We start from the raw sequence: 21,326 nt of genomic DNA on the forward strand, positions 1-21,326 counted from the left end.
ACTCCTTGATACCAACTATCACATCTAAGTGATCCTTCACATACTTGAACATGGTTACATAAGGCGGCTCTCCACTTGGTAGCATTGGATGACCATCCGGATGTCTCTTCCACAACTCAATGCCACCTTCACTTGGTTGCCAATCTAATGATCGTGGATGCACTTTATATTGCATGATAGGAACTTCATTTCGCATAAAGAACCGAAATTGGAGAGGCTTTGAGTGTCCCACTAAAGAATCTTTTCCATCGCATAGGCATCCATCAACATAGCTCTTGAAATCAGGGACTTCCGTTACCAAAAATGGCGTTGGAGAAGACTCCTCACATTGTCTAAAAGTATCCATGAGATGTGCAAATGTCAATGTTTGGCTAGTTCTTAACCTCTCTGAAAACCTGCTAAACATTGCATCAATATCCTCATGTGTATGCCCAACCATCAAGAATCCCAATTGAATTGACTTGAAAATCCCTCGAGCAACAAGTAATGATAGGTATGCAAACAAGTACCTATTCTTGTTTTCAGAACCACAATTATCCAACTGCAACAATAGGTGTTCGGGTAGTTTCTTATAAGGATTTTCTTGATGGGAACTTCCAAGTCCAAGGTCTTTTAATGTTCCACCCACTGCTCCAAGATGAAGTTGTTGCTTGCCATTAGAAACATAGTGAGAATCCAATGCTTCTCTTGAGGTTAGTGCATTTAGCAGAGCATTGTCAGACCTTGGCATCCCATCATGTACTAAATCTCCAAGTGCATGGTTATCAAATCTTTCAAGATTTCTCAAACACAAAGCCAATGAACCAATCGTGAAGTTAGGATCCGACGGCCACAAGGATAAAGAAAAGTGACCATAACGTCCTTGACCATGTCCATGTGTTATCATGCCAGTCAAAGCCACTGGGAGCTGAAAGGACTTGTCTGTGTCCTTTGAACGATTGCGTAATCTAGGGATGGCTGTCTTCTTTTGGTCCATCTTATCATGGATAATGCACAAGTATGTCTGAGGATACATTTCAGAAAATCTGCGCCAAGTGTAGTACACATTTCTACAACTTTTTTGTTGTAACATGTGTTTTCTTCTATCTTCCATCAACTTATTACGTTCATTTTGGCATTTTGTCGCTGCAAGCTGAGCCTTGATTGCACTACATAAACCACACTTAGAGAATTCACTTGTTTTTGACAAAGTTACATGCTTGAATTCAGAGTTCCATATGCGGTTGAATGTGGAAGTTGACATCTCTTTACAACCCAAACTATGCTTTAATTGCATGTTAACTTCATAGAGAATATCAACCTGCTTGTATACATCCGGTATCACCAACTGTGTTTCCCTTGATCCATCCTGAAGTGTTCTACTTTTGTGTGGCATACGCTCAGAATTGTTATCCACAAAATCTTGGATTATGGCTCTACCCAGTTCTGTGTGGTCCCAACCTCTCCGCACGATTCCTTTATTACCATGTATGCACCTTCGTATACCAATTTCAAATTGCTCCCTGTATCGATAAAATGTTGTTTTTGGAATACCATGCATTTCATACCATGCTCTACAACAAACTTGAATACCATTCAATGAAAAGACATATTTGAACAGCCCATTGTCATCTTTTCTACAAGCAACCCCAAGAGTGTCATATACATAATTGGTGCGAGCCTCCAAACTTTGGCCCCAATACTCTATGCGTAATTTGGATATCATTTGACGATCGGCAAATTGACAACAATTTTGTTTACAACAATCAATCATAGATACTTTTATGACTGCATCCCTTGTGAGTCTAGATGATGCTAATGGCATGCCATGTTTTTTAGCTTTTCTCTTTATCATGCAGTAACGCCTCTTTTTTGTGGATTTTTCCATTGGGTCCTCATCTTCCATGTGCTTTTTCCCAGAACCACTTGAAGAATTCATGGTGTCATCGATTCTTAATGAAGTTCCATCTAAAAAGGTTATTTGTGCAATGGGCCATTTTATTAAGTGGATGGTATCGATGCCTGATACATCATTATGATACTTTTCAATTCCCACACCTAGATTACCTTCACCAAGCATCTCAAAATTTATAGGTTCAAATGGGTAGACATACAAAACAACACCCTCTGCAATGCTCTTGGTTTTTTGCTCATCCCATATTAAGACTTTCTTGTCCTTCCATGATTCTCGAATGGAAAACTCATCATATTCACATAGAGGTTCAACGTCAATGGTATCTAATGTTATATCATTCATTGGTACAATAGCTCCATTGACATTGTCCACACAACTCATTGATCGTGCTTTCCAACGAACAACACTACCCAAAGCCTCATAGACTAAGAATGCATCCATTGTAGGAAATGGAAGAAGTGCACTTTCATCCATACAAATATCGATCGCCACTGATACATTGTTTTCTCCCAAGGGCACACCTTGGCACATGTCATCATGTGATGTAGAGAATATTGTCCCAATGGCAACAATCTTTCCACTGACAAGCAAGTTGACTTTAACCCCCACTTTCAATGTGGCACCTGCATAGTACATAGCATTTGTTATAGTTCAATATTGATATCTGATGGTGTGACTTAGGATGAAAATGCTTTACAAGATTTCATTGCAAGACCAAATCTTCCTAAACCTTGGTGCTTTGAATTTTAGGCAGCAAAATTTGGCTACATGGCCAAATCTTCACAAACCATGGTGCTTTGAAATGGAGATAGCAAGATTTGTCCACACAAAAAAATTTCCCGAGACGCTGGTGCTTTCAAGAAGCCATCAAGATTTATCCACACATCCAAATCTACTTAGACCCCTTGGTGCTTTGAAAGAAGCCCACAAGATTTGGCCACATGGTCAAATCTCCGCAGACCCTGGTGCTTTGAAAGGAGCCAAAAAGATTTGGCCACATGGCCAAATCTCCTAAGACAGTAGTGCTTTGAAAGAAGCAATAAGATTTGGCCACGCGGCCAAATCTGCTCAGACCTTGGTGCTTTCAAAGAAGCTAGCAAGATTTGGATGCACGGCCAAATCCTTCGAGACCTTGGTGACTTCTTTCAAAGCACTGAGAAGATTTGTTTGTGGCGTTCTTTCAAACTTGGGGAGATTTGGTCATGTGGCCAAATCTTGTAGGCTTCTTTCAAAGCACTAGGGTATGGAGAGTTTTGGCCGTGCAACCTCCTCTTGCATGCTTCTTTCAAATCACCAGGTTCTAGGAGATTTGGCCACAAAATCTTTCAAAGCATTAGGGTTTGGGAAGATTTTGCCGTGCTGCCAAATGTTGCCAGCTTCTTTGAAATCACTAGGAAGATTTGGCCACATGGCCAAATCTTCTTTCAAATCACTAGGAAGATTTGGCCACATGAACAAATATTCAAACGTTAAATTTAAAAATTGAAAATCCAGATTTTAAAATTTAAAATTTAAAGTTCAAAATTCAAAATTCAAAATTTAAAATAAAAAATTCAAATTTCAAGTTTCAAGTTTCAAATTTTGAAATTCAAATCTAGAGATCCTACTTTCAAAAAAATCGTACATGCTTTTCATGATTCACGCTATTACACTTTAAAATCATACTATTACTGTAAAAGCAAACTAGAAAATCTAAAACTATTAAAAAACCAAAACTTTAAAAGGCAAAGCTAAACAAACCTTTTAAACCAAGCATAAAAAGTAAACCTATGAGAAGGAATTGAATTCGTCTTCATGGGGGATCAAGTGCTAGGCTCACCTTGTTCTCTCCCTTCCTAGATCTCCAATGTGTACATAGGGTGGTTTGAGAGCTTTAGGACAACGTCTTAGATGGGGTAGTTCTTGGAAAACACTCCTCCACCCTTGCTTAGCTAATTGCAAGCCAAAAAGTTCAAAACTATGTCAAAATGAGAGGTCCCGGGAGGCTCCCCATCCCAGTTTTGTCCTAACAATGTGTACTTAACTATGTAGGTTTTAAAATTCCATTACCAATTCAACTCTCCATAGATTCCACACACAATAGTTGGATTAGAAAGAGGTCTTTTTTTTTTTTTTTTTTTTTTGCTCTACATGCTTTTGGGTGGATTGCTCCTTCCCCCCAAAACAGCTTTTTTGGGGGGATTCTTCCTTCTCCCCTATTTTTGGGTTCCTCTTCGTCGCTGCTCCTCCTCCTTCTCACCATTCGTCGTTCCTCGATGCTCCTCATCCCTCCAAATCGTCGTTCCTCCTTCGCGCGTTTCGTCGCTGCTCATCGTCCCTCCGAATCTTCTCGTCTTCTCCTCGTCCCTCCGTCGTCTTCTCTCCCACTGCTACTCCTCCTTCTCACGGTTCCTCTTCCGCTCATGCTCTGCTCTGCTCTCGCTCATGCTCCGCATTACTCCTCTCCGTCCCTCCACTCTCCTCGTCCCTCTGTCGTCTTCTCTCCCGCTGCTGCTCCTCCTTCTCACACAGTGCTTCAAATGGAGATTTCTCACACTACTGAAGTGTGAGAGAGAAGAGGAATGAGTGGAGCGATAAGTAGATCTTAACGCAGACAAAGAAGAACGAAGCAAAGGCCAAGTTCTTCACCGCTAACCTTTTTTTGTGGAGCACATCTAGACAAGAGGAATGAGCTCAGCGAATAAGAAGATCCTACCGGAAGAACGAAGCACAGGCGAAGTTCTTCAGCGCTAAAAATCGTGTTGGGGAATCGCTAGATGTGCCGATAATGAGTGCCAAAGGAAAGATGGTACCAAGAAGGTAGAGAATGCGAAAGAAGTGATACAAGGGTACACAGTTCTTCCAAAAGAGCTACAACGAAAGATCTGTGCGACAATCCAACAAAAAGGAAAAGCAACGTGGGTGTACAATGTGCTTCAAATGCTTGAAGAGAGAAGTTTAAAGGTTGTCCTTCGTACATTTTCACCACGTATCTTTTGACAAGTTGCTCTTCATACATTTAGGACTTATCTTTCCAGACTGAGCTGCAAATCGAAAGCGGACATTCGCTCCCCTCTGGTGCTCTTCTCTCCGTGCTTCTCTCCTTCGGCTCCTCTTCCGTTTGCCAGCAAGAAAGAAAACTCCTACAATTGCTAGAGCTACTCTCTCTACAGCTCCTACAATTGCTTGAAATCCAAATAGCACAAGCTCACGAACAACAATGGCTACTCAATCATCCAAGTAAGAAAAAGAAAGAAATCGAAAGTGTACCTAATTCTTGCATCTTCTCCATTTTTTCCATTTCGAAACACCACGATTTGAAAGAAAGAGTCTTGTAAAAGTAGGAATCTCGAAGTGTGATTTGAAAGTAGGGTCTTTATTATATGATTTGACTTTCAGATCTTGAAATTTGAAATTTGAATTTTGTATCTAAGATTCAAAATTTTAATTTTGAATTTTGAATTTTAAATTTTGAATCTCAGATTTTGAATTTTGAATTTTGAAATTTTCAGATTTGAAATTTGAATCTTAAGATTTGAATTTTGAATTTTAAATGGGGAGATTTGGCCATGCGGCCAAATCTTCTTGGCTTCTTTCAAAACATACAAGATTTGGCCATACAGCCAAATCTTCTTAGACCTTGGTGATTTGAAGAAGCTATAAAGATTTGGCATCACAACTAAATCTTCCTAAACCTTGCTGCTTTGAAAAGATTTGTCCACATAGCCAAATCTTCCTAGACACTCATGATTAGAAAGAAGATAGCAAGATTTGGCCGCATGGCCAAATCTCCCTAGACCCTCGTGATTAGAAAGAAGTTAGCAAGATTTGGCCACATGGCCAAATCTCTTTAGACCTAGGTGATTTAAAAGAAGCTAGAAAGATTTGGCATCACAACCAAATCTCCCCAAATCTTGTTGCTTTGAAAAGATTTGGCCGCACGGCCAAATCTCCCTAGACCCTTGTGATGAGAAAGAAGCTAGCCGCACAGTCAAATCTCCCTAAACCCTCGTGACTTATAAAAAGCTAGAAAGATTTCACATCGTAGCCAAGTCTCCCCAAACCTTAGTGCTTTGAAAACTTAGTGCTTTGAAAAGATTTGGCTGCACGGCCAAATCTCCCCAAACCTGGCGCTTTGAAAAGATTTGGCTGCATGGCCAAATCTTCCTAAACTTGTGCTTTGAAAAGAATTGGCCGCATAGCCAAATCTCCATAGACCCTTATGATTAGAAAGAAGCTAGCAAGATTTGACCACACACAAATCTCACCAAACCCTGGTGCTTTGAAAAGATTTGGCTGCACGGCCAAATCTCCATAGACCCTCGTGATTAGAAAGAAGCTAGCAATATTTGGCCGCACGGCCAAATCTCCCTAAATCCAAGTGATTTAAAAGAAGCTAGAAAGATTTAACTGATTTGAAAGAAGCTAGCAAGATTTGGTCGCACAGCCAAATCTCTCCAGATCCTAGTGCTTTGGAAGAAGCCCACAAGATCTGGACACAAGGCCAAATCTCCCCAAACTTTGGTGCTTTGAAAGAAGCCCATATGATTTGGCCACACATCCAAACCTCCCCTTCCAGTGCTTTAAAAGAAGCCCATAAGATTTGGCCGCACGGCCAAATCTCCCTAGTGCGGCCAAATCTCCCTAGAATCTGGTGCTTTCCAAATCTACTACTATGTCTAGTGTCAATTCTAGATTCTATTTCAGATATGTTTATCGATAATGTGTTTTGTCTAACATTAAAGATTATAAAGATGATAGTTTTATATTGCTTGGGTTTTTTTACAGGAAAGACACAAATGTGAAGAAGGTTGAGAAAGTTATAAGTGGATTTGCAGAAAAAAGCATACCTTGGTACTTTGACATATATAGTATTGAGGGAGCACAGTTGACACGAGTTCACTTATTTGTTTCGTTACCTAATAAAAGTGCATACACTTGTGTTGGATCGGTACATCAAATCACTGAAGATGTGGTTGGAAAAGAGGGAGATATTGGATTATTGATCATTATAAATCAAAATAAGAAGTTTCTCTTGGATCCCAATGATTATGAAGCATCTCGTATGAAGTCTGATGTAGATGACAACATGCACTCAAGAGGCTGGATAAGTGTTGAATCAATTGATGGAAATGAAATTGACACAGTGACAACAATCATTGAATCATATCGCAAAGTTTCAGCAACATTAAAGAAGCGTAAGAGTGGGGAAGATAGTGGGGAAGGAACAAAGAAAGGAAAATCGACTGTGGTTCAAGCACCAGGTGGTAGCGGAGAAGGGGCAAAGAAAGGAAAGCTAACTATAGTTGATGTACCACAAGAAGGAACACCTCCAGAGGGTATGCTAGCAGTTGTGGAAAGAAGCAGTGGTAGTGAATTGGAGCCAAGTGGAAAGGTCATAGGAAAGAAAGGGCAAAAGAAACCATCAGGCTTGGTGGAATATGAAAAATACTACTCATTCGGGTTGCATGCAACATTTTCAATTCCAGTTACAAGATGTCAAAAAGCTCCTCCAAGCTATGTATATAGAGGGTTGAACAAAGAGCATGTGGAGAAGCTTGCTGCAGACTTCGGTTATAACTCTAGGCCTCCTGCTGCTGTAGCGGATTTAATGCCTTTCAATCCTGAAACAAAGCAGCCCCTGGAAAGGGTAGATAAAAAGGATTTAACCAAGTGCCACTACTGGATACTATCTGGACAACATTCAATATATGCTGCTAAAATATTCACATCTAATGATGATAACAGCACGGCCCAAAGAAAGAACTACTACCGCACCCGCCAGGTGAGGATTGTAGTGAATTGTCCCGCACGCTTTTGTGTGGAGATATCAAAGATGGCAAACCTGGAGTCTCAAAATATCTTGAGACAATCTCCATACATTGATATACTTAAGCAGGTGAGGGGACAATGGATTCTCTTTAACAGACCCAAGAAAGCACAACAAGGGCTTGCAAAAGGACATCCAGATCGTGAGAATTGGGATGTAAGTACAGATTTTAATTATGAATCATTTTTTACAAGTCGGTTTCATAATTATTGCATTCTAATGGATTCATATATTTTGCAGGCTTTCATTGACACTGGCAAGGTAACATTGGGCAATAGCTTTGCCACGAAGGATGTACATATGATAATCACAAGCGATGCCATTTATGATGGTTGGATCTCCATCCTTGAGGATTACATTGCAGGCAAATATTCACAAGATGGAAAATGCCGTAGGCAACCCACAGTCTCAATGTTTAGATGCTTGCGTGGATTGAGTGATGATCAAATTGGTCAAATTCAAAATGACATTAAGGAAGGTAGAGTAGTCATAGCTAAAACAAAGACTGATGCCATGATTCTTGATATTGAAGGACGAGCTATGCAGATCAAGAGAGATGCTGCACTACAAGAAGAACTTTATATGTTTATATCCGCAGAACGGCCTTCTTTAATGTTAAAAAATTGGGATGAGTGCAGATTACATTTTAAAATTACTCCAGAATTGTATCATCGGATTCGTGGTTGCTCTGACTCATGGTTAAAAGTGAAGCTTCAACAAGGCAAGGAAACTCCACCATTGCCTGATGCTGCAAAGGGGTATCTGAGGTGGATTATGGGACAAAGTGAAGGTGCAAGTCATGGGCCGAATTCCACCCGGCCTTGGAGGTTCTACACAGTCGGTTCAAACATGGAGGGAATGGAATTTATACATAATGTGTACCAAGAGCCAATGGCAATAGGGGTTGCCTTTTTGGATGTAATGTATGGACCAAGCAGAAGTAGAAATTGGAATGAGGATCGCTTTGAGTGTTTGTTGAAAAGCTTGATGACAATCGCTTCTCCCCCAGTGCAATTCCTTCTTGTGGTGTTCTTGACCATGGACCATGTATCATGTTTGAAGAATGCATTAAATAAGACATGCGGACAATATAAAATACACTTCGGTTGCCTTAATTTTGAAACTGCAGATATATTTGTCACTGGATCTATGGATGGCTTAATTGCATGTGTATTGGTAAGCAAGGAAAAGCATTTCAATGATATTGAGCGCTATACCAATGCACAATGTAAGCCATCAATATATGTTGCAGATGAAAAATATGAAAAATCAAGTGGTGCAGAAGAATCAGGTGATGAGGATGATGATGACGAGGATGATGATGATGAATTTGACATTGAATTGTCCTTGAAAAGAAAACGTTCAAGTATCATGAAAGACATGATCATGGGTTTCTGTCGAGAAGATGAGTATGTATTGGACTTGTTCGCTGAGGGGCTTGCTGCAATAGAGTCTCTTTCTTGTAAGAGGCGTGTTGTTTCAGTTGTTGAGACTTATGAGGAGTTGGCAAAGGTTGAAAGTATATGTTGCACGTATGCTTACAGTAATCATGAAATTCGACAATGGGCTGGCTTGCAAGAACCAATATTGGCAATAGAGGGGGTGCCAAAAGAAGATGATACAATTGAAGGTGGAGGGGATAAAGAAATTGATACCATACCAGGACAAAAAGAGCTTCAACCCTTCAATGAAGAGCAGCGTGAGCATTTACAAAAACACGCTTCAAAGTTTTGGGAAACAGAAGAGGAAGCAACAGGTCCTTGAAATTGTCCTTTTATATGGTGTTCATGTTTTCCATATGTTATCTTGCTATATTCTCCATATGATGTATTAATTTTGTTCCAAATATCTTTTAATATTTCTTGGAAATTTCTTCTATCTCATTGCCATAATTCAAACATTCATATGTATTCTTGAATATGTTTAATTTTCTATATTTCATGAAAAGATGTGTTTGCATGTTGTAATATCTTCGGAGTGTGATACACATCCAAATTTATTTATGAGTTCATAAATGTTAAAAAGTGTGTTGAGTCTTGATCGTGATGAATGAATTAGTGTAAATTGTTGTTTCTATCCTTATTCACTTCATATGAATGCACAAATATGTTTTGGCCGCTTGGCCAAATATTTTCTTAGTGGGAACACTTGGGCAATGCTAGATAATGTTGGACTCCACTTTATCTATTACGCAAAGGTTTTTGGCATTGTAAGGATATGTAATTTTGGGGATTAAAATAACTTGAAAGGGTATAGATTCAACAACTTTAGGGGGTATACTAAGCATATGAACATGAATGCTTTCTTTTTTTTAGTATTCCAATTTTGTTTTGAAAAAGAAAAACATGAATTCTTTCACACAAACAAATTGCATTGAGAGCACACAACCTAAAGTTTGACAATTTGGTTTTCCATCTCAATCTTCAGTTTGTTTCTACTTATGAATTTCATTTCCTTGTTTATCAACAGATATTGGCCATCTCAATTTCACATCGCTAGAAGCATTGCCTGTACATGTGACACCTGATCCAACGATTCATTATGTGCCTAATTTGAACATTAGCATGCAAATTCCAAGCTCAACATGGTTGATTGAAAATGTTGAGGATGCAATGTCTGCAGTTAATGTTCCATTGACAAATGTGAATGCAAGCTTAGAAGGTAAAGGAGAAGATGCAATGTCATTGTATGAAGCCAAGGTGCAGGAAGAAATCTTAGAAGGTAAAGGAGAAGACATAATGTCACACTCAGAAATAATGTCGAAAGAGGTGATAACAAAAATAAGACTAGCAGTGATAATAGATTTGAAAGGGTTATTGCTCGAGCATTGTTTTTCAAAGTCAAATAAACATATGAGCTTGCACAATGGGAAGCATTGGCTTGTTCTCCGTCCTGGGTGTTTAGAGTTTCTACAATGGTTGCTCGATCACTACCATGTTGGCATTTGGTCCACTGGAGGAGAAAAGGGCATGGTGCAACACATGCTGGACACTTTGGAGCATCATGTTAACAGAAAGTTACATTTCTTCATGGTTTGGGGTGCGATGGCATGCCACAAGCATACAAAGAGTAGAATCATTCGACCAGATAGGATGAATGTGGAAGCAGAGTTTAAACCATTAATGAGAGTGTGGTGTTGTTTTAAAGAGGAATGCAAACCAGCAAGAACAGTGTTCATTGATGTTTCGCCTTACACGGGTTGTGTTAATCCAGCAGAAAATTGCATTTTCCCTACAAAATTTGATATAGATTGTGATGATACTATTTTGCTTCATGAGTTATTACCGTACCTACAGATGCTAGATGATGCAGTAGATGTGCGCAGTGCCATCTCTTCTAACAGATTTGGTCAAGCTCCAATTGTCGAAGGGCATGATATGTTCTATTATTTTCAACCAGTGATCCTTGAATTCAAAGAAAAAAACAAAGAAGTTCTCGAAAGGATGAATGTCGAATCTCATATGTCTACTCGTAGTTCAATAAAAGACACAGAGAAAGGTATTACTTCACCTATAACCAAAACTAGAGTGAGAGGGACTTGTCCTACTACAAGAAGTATGGTGCATGCTCAACATGTTACATTGAATGAAGAGGAAGAATGCATGCTAGGAAAAATTGCCAAAATGGGGCCATTGAAAGATAGTGAGGCAAAACGCTTTGCTATGGTTCTTGGATGCAAGGAAAGGGGAATCACTGCCGATGCTGCAAGGGCATTCTTAGCCAACTTGATTCGATTTTATTGTATAGACAACCCTTAGGGAATGTGAATGATCTTGTTAATTAGAGTTGCAAACACAAATGCTCAACTAAAACATTTGTACCTACATTCTGATTTATATTTGGACACTATTTGGTTAGATTTGATTTCCAAAACATTATGTTTCAATTTGTTTTGTGAAAGAATTAATAGACATTGAGTTAGTACCTTGTCCAAAAAATGCTATGTGCTTTATGATGTGAGTTTGTATTCCTCCACTAAAAGAATGATTCTTTGATTTTAAACATATGATAGGTGTTGCAGATTGTCCTGAAAATTTGAAGAGCTATCTTATTACAAATTTTGATCCTACATCCAATGGCTTATGGAAACATAAATTGCCCATACCCATTGAGCACGTGTTCGAAATGAATGGCATCCATTATGAAGTAAAGAAATCAACAATACCTGGGGCAGGATATGGTCTTTTTGTACATACGAGCATCAAGAAAAAACAAGATTTGATGGTATACAATGGTCCAAAGTATGATTATGATACTTGGAGATCTCTCCTCAGGTTTTTCCCAAGGATGAAGACTTATGGAATGTTTGAAGATCCATTCATTGAGCCATTGACAGATGTGAAATGTATTATGTGAAATGTATTGTGGGAGATGTATTGTATGGAAACATTGCTGGATATATAAATAGCTCAATGTATTATAAAGAAAGAACAAATGTTATATTTGTATACATCCCTAAACTACCACCTTGGGCTCAAAAGTCACAAGGAAATTTGAGTGCCCATGGGTACATTACTGTGCAAACCATAAAGGATATCTCCTTTGGAGATGAGCTACTTTGTGAGTATGAATACTAGTATGGAATTGTTAATGATTATGTTAAACAATGTGGTGAAAAATTGGCTATGTGTCAATGGTTTTGATTATATTTAGTACAAGAAAGCAATTTAAAAAAAGGTTTTTATCAAGACCATGTCTCTGAGTTTCATGAGCTCTATTGTGATGGAGAGTTTCATGAGCTCTATTGTGATGGAACGGTGTTTTTGAACACCACATTTATATGATGGATGTCAAAGCTCTACCATAATCCTATTGCATATGTCAATACTGCAATTTATCAACATAGAAACATAAGCATTTGACATTAATTTATACATCTAATATACCAAATAAAAATTGACAGTTGTTGCAAGTTTAATTTTGTTTTTGAAGACCACATTTATATGATGGATGTCAAAGATCTATAACAATCCTATTGCATATATCAATACTCCAATTTAATTTACTCCAATGAATCTTCCTAACGCAACATCTATAAATTGGCTTTTCTTTGTGGTTTCGATGCATACGAACCAACAAACATCTTTCTTTCACTAGTAAATCAACAAATGTTTTGGCCATGGAGCCATGTTCACATCTATTAAGGCCTTTTGCCATAGCAACATACGGAAGATTTTTGCTTGGGTTTCTAGGAATTGGGAAAGTATTGTGCATGGTCTAGTCTCCCCCAACATAACTGAAACTTGGGTCCTCAATGGAGCTAATGTTTCAATAAAAAACATCAAATTTTACTTTTGAAGTGACTATATTTTATTTCGTGGGAATTGGGATTTTCCCAAATTCTCTAATATAGTGTTCAAATCTTGGTAGATTCCGACATCCCAGAAAGTGACACGTGGCCCATGCGCCACATCATCTTATCTGCCACGTGGCAGATAAGCATCTCAAAATTTGCCACGTGGCAATCCTATCTGCCACATCATCAACACCACGTAAGCAGGCTACGTCATCCTACCACATCATCCTACCACGTCAGCACTGGCAGCCATGTCATCTGGCCACATCATCAAGCCACATCATCATCGACTGTCACATCATCACCGATTGCCACATCACTTACCACATCATCAATGACACATCATCAGCCACATCACCTACCACATCATCAGTGACACATCATCAGCCACATCACTTGCCACATCATCAGTGACATGTCATCAGCCACGTCACCTACCATGTCATTAGTGACACATCATTAGCCATGTCACTTGCCACGTCATCAGTGACAAGTCATCAGCCACATCACTTGCCATGTCATCAGTGCCACATCACCACATCACCTTGCTGACATCATCTGTGCCACCTCAGCACTGCCACCTCAGTAATCCAGTCAGCACTGACCCTCTGCAGGCACAGTCCCTTACCAGGCACACTGTGCACACAGTGCATGTGCACATTCCTGCCACCTCAGCACAGAGCTTCACTGGCACACCTCTTGCTAGGCACAGTGCCACATCATCACTACATGTGACTCACAGTGACACATCATCATTGAGCACCATTTGCACTCCTTTTGCCCCTCCACTTAGATCAAGTCGTATCTCTTGATCCAGGAAGAATTTGAGGGTGCTCCAAAAAGGAAAGTCACTCGTTTTTTCATGATCTACGCGTTCGTCACATCATGCACACACTTTGGCGCAAGTTACACTCACATTTGAGCCTCATCGACAAAACCACTTCCTTCATGCACATTTGCCTCTACATCGACGCATCTGACCTAGCACTTAAAAAGAACAAAAGAAAAGGAATTATTTGTTGTTCTTTCATCGATAGATGGTTGGTTTAGATCTAGATCAGAGTAGACTAGATCGCCATAGAGGGGATGCTTTGAATTTCCCCAAGTTGCCAATCTAAGCCATGCCTGAAATTCCCGACTAGTACCTAATCGGAGTCAGTCCATACGCTCACATCTGATTTTACATCATTACATTACCTAAAACCTTACGTTCATCAGTTCAGTGAGCAGACTTCAGAGTTCAGAGGCATTGCAGATTGATTCAGTGGGCAGATAACACTTGATTTCACACACACATGCCACCATTGTAGAGCCTATTCAGCTATCTCACGGCATTGTGCACATCATTTTCAGCCTTGTAAAGCCTCTTGGCTATTATCGGCATCATTGCCACAAGCCTTGTAACACAGATCAGATCTTATATACTGCAGTTCTATCTTTACCAAGGGTACAGAGATTTCACTTGGCATCTTCAGTGTATTTGCAGTTGATTCATACAGAATTTTTCAGGACACTTTTTTTAAGTACATTGTTTGCACTATGTCGAATAGCAACCTCAATCTGGAGGCATCTACTAAGTTAGAAAACTCCAATTACGGTACATGGAAATACCGAATGGAGACCATTCTTGTGCTTCAGGACAAATGGGAGTATGTCTAGACCATTGGCCGATCCAGCCACCAGTAGCTCTACTCCATCTGTTGTCATAGCACCAGCAAAGGGATCTACATCGGGATCTATATCTACACAAATAATTTCCACACCAATAGTAGATCCTGCCATTGCCGATCTCAAGCAGAATGGGATAAGAAAGACAAGTATGCCTATCACCTGATCAAGCAGAATGTGCAAGATGTCATGCTAGGATAGCTCAACACAGTCAAGACATCAAAAGAAGCATGGGATATGTTTGCAGCTCTCTACGAGTCCAAGAACACATCTAGGATTCTCACCCTGAGAAACCAGATCAACCAGAGTTTCCGCAACAGTAATGAAACCGGTCATGCTTATGTACTCCGCATCAAAGACTATAACAATCAACTTGCAGTAGCAGGAGAGACTATGAATCCCACAGAAATGGTTCAAGTAATCCTGAATGGACTAGGAAAAGGATATGAGAATCTAGTCCAAAGTATTGCCATCCAATGGCAAATTCCAACACTGGAAGAACTTCAGTCAGTTCTACTTGGTGAAGAACTCAGGACTCAGGCCATTCAAGAATGTAAAGGTCATTCTAATGATCAGGCATTCATAGCTTCAGACAGAAGAAGAGGCAAAGGTAGAAAAAGAGGTAGATCATATCAGAAAAGTGGTCATCATCAACAAAATCAAAGTCAAAGTCAACATCAGCATTAGCATCATCCTCAGCAACATCAGAATCAGCAAAGAGGAAATCATTCCAATCGAGGAAGATTCCAAGGATGAGGGAATGCATCCACCAATGTGTCAAACATTCAGTGCAACTACTGTCACAAGTTTGGACACTATGAAAGAGATTGCCACAAGAAGCAGTATGACCAAGGCGGTCAATCCAGCAGTAATCGAGGGAATTCCTGAGGAAGAGGAAATCATCGTGGTGGACATTCTAGTCACAGTCATTTTGCAAATGAACATGGAAATATGTTTCTTGCAAGTGAGGAATTTCATCAGACTGATACAATGCACCTAGACACTGATTTCAATCCCAAAGAGGATTTCAACTATCAAGTCGACCAAGTGGAACAGGATCCTTGGTACATCGACAGTGGTGCATCATCTCATATGACAAATCATCAAGAATGGTTCACATAAATGAAGCCATTAGAAGGTCAAAAGAATGTCATCTACACAGCAGACAATACACCGAATCTGGTTTAAGGGATAGGTGTTATCCCTATGAACAATTTCAATGGTACAAAAGGATTAGTCAAAGATGTGCTCAATGTTCCGAAGCTCAGCAAGAACCTTTTGTCAGTAGGTCAAATGACGGAACACAACTACAAAGTCATCTTCGACGGTGATGAATGCACTATCAGAGACAAATCCAAAAGAGGTCAACTAGTAGCAAAAGGTGTCAAGAAAGGATGCTTATACCAAATGCTAGCTACAGTACTAGATAAGCATGCCATGTCAGCTCAAATGCAACATATGCCACTATCTGCAAAATGGCACAAGATATATGGTCATGTGAACTTCAAGTACTTGTTAGATCTCAGGAATCAAAAGAACCAACTTTGTCAGAAGTACCTCTTGTGCATGAGGTATTCTTGATTTGATTCATACAGATGTATGGGGTTATGCCCAGACCCGCAGCATCAACATTTCACTTTACTACTTGACCTTCATCGACGACTACAGCAGATATTGTTGGGTCTACTTTCTGAAAGAGAAATCTGAAGTGTTTTCCAGATTTCAAGAATTCAAAGCCATGGTAGAGAACCAGACAGGCAGAAAGATCAAGGTCATGAGATCAGACAGAGGAGGTGAATACATGTCTTCAGCATTCATGAACTTTTGCAAAAATCACGGCATTCGAAGACAATTCACATGTGCAGATACTCCTCAGCAGAATGCAAGAGTGGAAAGGAAGAATGGGACTTTAGTAGACAGTGCTAGAGCAATGCTTAGTGAAAAGCATCTTCCGAATCAGTATAAGGCAGAAGCAATAGCTACAGCTAACTACTTGCTTAATCAGCTTCCTACCGAACCGATACAAGGTATGACTCCTTATGAAGCATTCACTGGACACAAGCCACGCATTGGGCATCTCCACATATTTGGTTGCATAGCATATGCCCACATACATGTTGATCATCGCACGAAATTGGATGCGAAGTCACGCAAATGCATCATGGTTGGCTATAGTGAAGAAAGCAAAGCATACAAATTGTATGATCCCATCAACCGCAAAGTCATTATCTGCAGAGATGTTATCTTTGATGAGGAATCAGAATGGAAAACCTCACTTACACAGGAAATAGAAGCATCGTCTTCACAGTCATCTACAGAACAAGTTGATGAAGAAGAGCAAGAATTGCCAGCAACACCCCAAGCAGAGCCACAGCAGCTCAGACGGTCTACTAGGGAAAGCAGACCACCAGCCAGATTGACATATGCTCAGAAAGGCAAAGCAATTCAGGTGGAAACCACCAACTATGCTCTTATGACTACCATCATGGCTACAGAAGAGCCAGTGTACTTCAAAGATGCAGTAGACAAGCCAGAATGGCAAACTACTATGAATGAAGAAATGGATGCTTTGTATAAAAATAACACTTGGGAATTATGCGACCTTCCACCAGGAAAGAAGGCCATAGCGAACAAATGGGTATACAAAGTGAAGTACAATCCAGATGGTAGTATTCAAAGATATAAAGCCAGATTAGTTGCAAAAGGATTTGCACAACAATATGGTCAAGATTATGATGAGACTTATGCTCCAGTAGCAAAGATCGATTCCATACGGTTCTTGATATCACTAGCGACACTTAGTAAATGGAATGTGTATCAGCTCGATGTCAAGAATGCATTTCTCAATGGTTATCTAGATGAGGAAGTCTACATGCAACAACCAGCTGGTTATGTTGAACCAGGAAAGGAGAACAAGGATTGCCATCTCAAGAAAAGTCTCTATGGCTTAAGCAAGCACCCAGAAGTTGGTACAGTAGAATTGACAAGTATTTTGCTGATCTGGGATACATGAAGTCCAATGCAGATCATACTCTCTACTACAAAGTTCAAGGGGAAGACATTACTATTGCACTTTTGTACATAGATGATCTGATTGTGACAGGAAGCAAGGATAGCTTCATTAGAAAATTAAAACAAGACTTATATGCAGAGTTTGACATGAAAGATCTTGGACTTATGCACTATTGTCTTGGAATTGAGTTCTGGAGGGATTCAAATAGCACATTCATGAGTCAACTCAAGTATGTTGACAGTCTCCTGAAGAAGTTTCATATGGCAGATTGCAAGATTGCAGCCACTCCCATGGAACAGAGTTTGAAACTTACTAAAGGTTCAGAAAAGCCTACAGTCAATGACAGATACTACATGCAACTCATTGGATCTCTTATATATCTGACAATCACACGGCCAGATATTTGTTATGCAGTAAGCTCACTAGCACAGTTTATGGCAAATCCAAAAGAGTCTCACTGGAATGTAGCCAAAAGAGTCTTGAGATACATCAGAGGTACAAGACAGTTTGGGCCGATAGAATACAGAGGAAGTCATCCACGGTTGCATGGATACTATGACAGTGACTATGCTAGAGATCATGAGACCAGGAGATTGACACAGAGATATGCATTTTTCCTTGGTCAAGGTGCTATATCATGGTTGTCAAACAAACAGCCAACTGTTTCTTTGTCTTCGACTGAATCAGAATATAGAGCACTCACTACAGGTGCATGTGAGGCTATATGGCTCAAAAGACTATTGTCAGAAACAGATTACTTTGATGAGTCAAAGCCAACAACAATATACTGTGATAATCAATCAGCTCAAGCATTGGACAAAAATCTAGTATATCACTCCAGGACAAAGCACATTGATGTCAGAGAGCACTTCATCAGAGAAAGAGTGTTACTTGGTGACATCACACTGCAGCATTGTGATAGCAAAGAGAATGTTGCAAACATCTTTACCAAACCACTCGGTAAAGAGCTATTCGAGAAACACTGACTAGCTCTTGGTTTGATGTAGAGGAAGGACATTCCCATTAAAGGGGTGTGATGGAATGTAATGCTCAGTCCTTCTTCGATTCCCAGAATCATCATCTTGAGGGAAGGCCTACTTCATGATGTTGATCTTGAGGGAAGGTGTTGAGAGTTCATGCTCAACATCATGTGATCATGTGTGCATAGCACCATCACGTGATCATATGTGCATACTAGCACTAACCTTATAGAGTGCTATAAAGGAAAGGGTTAGATTCCCTAACCCTAACCCTAAAACGGTTTGTATATATTCTATTTTTTCAACTAAATCTAGTGTACAGTTAGTCATTTGTGGTGTGCTCTCTAGCTATGCCCTCTCTCCTCATCTCCACTCTTCTCCTCTCCCCTCTTCATATTTTGTCACAAGGGGCCTATTTCAAGTCATATAAGGTTTATGAGACTATGCACACTTTCCCCGTTTGGTCACCCTACATTCAAAATCTAGGTGGCTTCTCTCATATAAATGTCCTTGATATCTCCATTTAAAAATTCTCATTTCATGTCCATCTAGAAGATGTACCACTTTGAATAAGCTACCATTGCAATTATCATTGGTATTGCCTTCATTTGAGCTATGGGAGCAAGTGTCTCACTATAGTTGAAAACTATCATCAATACAAACCCCTTGGTCACAAGGGGGAAGTCAATGGATGGCTACAATGGTTAAACCTTGATCCTTTGTTCAGTCAAACCTTGATACTTTGTTGAGTCGAACCTTGACACTTTGTTAAGTTTGAATACCCTAAGATTGACTTCAGCTAGATTTTAGAGATAGCAAGGTTGTACCAAGCACAAGAGAAGGAAGTCCATTAGAGGCTCTCCCACTTAGGTTTTATAGATAGCAAGGTTGTACCAACCACAAGAGAACGAATTCCATTAGAGGGGATCCTCCTATCCACTCCACTCACTAGCACCTATGCTTTGTGCATGAGGGGATTTTAAGTACAAGGGGTGTGTAAGAAGCATTCTCAATTGAGGAACTCATTGAATACTAAATTAGCTACTCATGGAGTGCATGAATCTTATCAGGTCAAGATGGTGAATACCACTAGTGGGTGAAGTTGAGCAAGAGTATAGAGGGTTCAGTGGCCTATTAAGGTGCATGTAGCCATCATAGCAAAATTTTGTTCTGGGCTACATGCAATTAAGGCAAGGAAGGCATAGTTTATTTGAATATTTTGTACTTGGCATCTATCCATAGGTACTTTTCCACAATTAAAAGGATAGTTTATGCCTTGGAGAGCTCTGAGTAGTCCTTTCCATTAAGTTGGTGGAGGTAGAGATCCAATACCTAGGAGGATCAACATTTAGACAAGCAACAACAAGCCGGAAAAATTCCTAGAAAGACAACTAGAAGAGTATTACCAAGAGAGGAGTAGTTTCTAGGAGGTGTCCAAATGTTCTCGATGACTAGATGAGAAAGCATAAAGAAGTGGTAATCAATTTGGATGATTACCGTAATCCACCTCTTAAGAGGCAAAGTCAAAGATTTTTCAAGATGAGGGTCCTGGTATTACTCTTCAACATAGCTTGAAGAATAATATTTTGAATTTTCCTTTAGTGGCCACTATGATTGCTCAAATCCCAAGCCTAGGCCCACTATTAGATTAGGCAATGTTTTATGAAAACAAAACGAAAGCAAAAAAAGAAAAGCAATGATTTAAAAAAATAACCCTAAAAAAATCAAAAGACCTTACCTCCTCTCTCCAAGGTCAAAATCTGCATGGCCTGCTCCCTTCAACAAATCAACATCTAAATTTCGTCATCCATGCTCCCCTTCAATGAATTAAAATTGGCTCCTTAATTCATCATCCAAGCTCATGGCATCATCATTCTACTCTCAAAATTCAACATCCTGAATTTTGAGAGCATTGAAGTTGCATCAAGTGTGTGTGAGCTAATTCTTTGTGTGATATGTAAATGTAGCTAAACTACAACAAGTGGGTGTTGCTCAATGCTAGCTACTCACCCCTTCTCCCGCCTCTCCATCTCTACCCTCGGGCTCCGTATTCCCTAGGCTACCTCCGTTGCCTCTCGCACCTCTGTCCATTCCTCCGCAGCCTTTCCTTGGCCTGAAAACACATTATCTCCAGAACTACTCTCACAATATGCCCCCTGTTAATGAACCTGCTTATCCCTACACACAGCCCGCTTGCATCATCCCTCCACCAAGGAGTAAACAGCCTATTGAATGCTGGCACAAAAATGGCAATGGAACCCTCCAGTGCATAATTCGTGGGAGCTTTCGGACCCAGCTTGAATGATATCATCGTCAGCAGGCCGTGATTTGAGCAGGATGAAGCACCCTATTCCGTAGGTGCTCTTTCCTTGCCCTTTCTCCCTCAGGTTGAGTAGGATGAAGCACCATGTTCCGTAGGTGCTCTTTCCCTGCCCTTTCTTGCACCATTGGCCGAGCTCCCAAAATTCATTATCGTCATTCTCCAGCCTGCTTCCGAAATTCATCATTGTCATCCTCCTCTCGAAATCGGCATCCATAGTCCGGAATTGATATGTGCTGCTTGTCATGTCAAATCTTCATGAGATTTGAGAAGCTGCTGGTTTCGTTCGTGCAATCCACAAGAAGTTTAGAAACTAAAGGAAGGCGATAACGATCCATCTGGCAAG

The sequence above is a fragment of the Dipteris shenzhenensis genome, chromosome 2 (genome assembly GCF_047967505.1).
Source record: "Dipteris shenzhenensis isolate YYH24624 ecotype China chromosome 2, Dip_SZ_1.0, whole genome shotgun sequence".
NCBI lineage: Eukaryota > Viridiplantae > Streptophyta > Polypodiopsida > Gleicheniales > Dipteridaceae > Dipteris > Dipteris shenzhenensis.